General features: G+C 61.3%; 1 long non-coding RNA gene and 2 other non-coding genes across 4 annotated transcripts in view; 2 read left to right on the top strand and 1 right to left on the bottom strand.

Moving 5' to 3' along the window:
• Positions 1–1,052, top strand: part of LOC116070900 — a 1,624-nt gene extending 572 nt beyond the window's left edge. The window contains exons 1-2 of one of the 2 annotated variants that reach the window (XR_004110620.1): positions 7–370; positions 566–1,052. This is a non-coding gene — a long non-coding RNA (uncharacterized LOC116070900). Of the gene's footprint in view, positions 1–6; positions 371–565 lie in introns of those variants that run through there. The other variant, XR_004110622.1, reaches the window with a different exon arrangement.
• Positions 426–497, top strand: Trnap-cgg. Its single transcript has one exon. It is a non-coding gene; the product is annotated as a tRNA-Pro (tRNA).
• Positions 936–1,007, bottom strand: Trnap-agg. Its single transcript has one exon. It is a non-coding gene; the product is annotated as a tRNA-Pro (tRNA).

The raw sequence follows: 1,052 nt of genomic DNA, 5'->3' as shown, positions 1-1,052 counted from the left end.
GCCCCCCACTCCCTGTCCCCGCCCCACGCCCTATTGTCCCACCGGTCTCCACACCTCTGTCCCCTCCGCGGTACCAGGCGACCCCAGGAGCGCTTCGGGGACCGAGCTGGACTGAGCCTCAAAGGGCTTCGGCACACAGTGCTGAATACGTTGGCATTCCCTTCGCTCGCCGCGCTCCGGGCCTCGCCACCGACTCCCTCCCGGCCGGCTCCCCGCGGTGGCGGAGGACCGACTGCCCGCAGGCACCGGCAACCCGGCTGCGGGGCGGCCCTCTGGGCAAAGGCGCGTCCTCCCCGGTCGCGGGAAGGGGTTCTGGCCTCGGGGCCTCGGAACCAAAGGAACGGCTCGTGAGACAGGCTCTTCCGACCAGGTCGGCCCCTCGCGAGAGCCTGAAGGGAGGCGCTAAGAGCGCCATTCCCGAGAGCGGCTCGTTGGTCTAGGGGTATGATTCTCGCTTCGGGTGCGAGAGGTCCCGGGTTCAAATCCCGGACGAGCCCTGGTTTTATTTTTCGTGTGTTCTGTTTTTTTAATCATTTTTTTCCCCCCTCCACGTTAAAATTTACAGATGGGAAATGAAAATCGGTTTCGTTTTTCGCACGCATCTCATCCACAGACCCCAGTGAAACCATTTTGATCCTCTGGAGAACTCGGCTGTCCATCTAATTCAGTTTTCGAAGTGACCTCCGTGCGGGTTAGCAGGTCAAGGCGCTGAAGCCCACGCCCCATGTAGACACCTGGGAGACCCGGACGCTCACCCACGCGGCGAGAGCGTCGGGGATGGGCACAGCGACCTTCCAGAATTCCTGGAAGCCGCAGCCCCTCTTCACGACGGAGCAGCCAGGGGCCGTGCTATACCACCGGCTGCAAACTACCGAGCACCCCAGTTCCTGCGCAAGCGCTGCGATCGGATTAAGCGAGGCAAAAGGAAAAAAGTTGGGCTCGTCCGGGATTTGAACCCGGGACCTCTCGCACCCTAAGCGAGAATCATACCCCTAGACCAACGAGCCGATGTGCATTCGGTCCTCCTGTCATCATAAAGGTCGATAGAAATG

The sequence above is a fragment of the Mastomys coucha genome, unplaced genomic scaffold (genome assembly GCF_008632895.1).
Source record: "Mastomys coucha isolate ucsf_1 unplaced genomic scaffold, UCSF_Mcou_1 pScaffold1, whole genome shotgun sequence".
In the NCBI taxonomy this organism is placed as follows: domain Eukaryota; kingdom Metazoa; phylum Chordata; class Mammalia; order Rodentia; family Muridae; genus Mastomys; species Mastomys coucha.
Note: the sequence above shows the minus strand (reverse complement) of the source record. Positions and strands in the feature narration are given on the sequence as shown.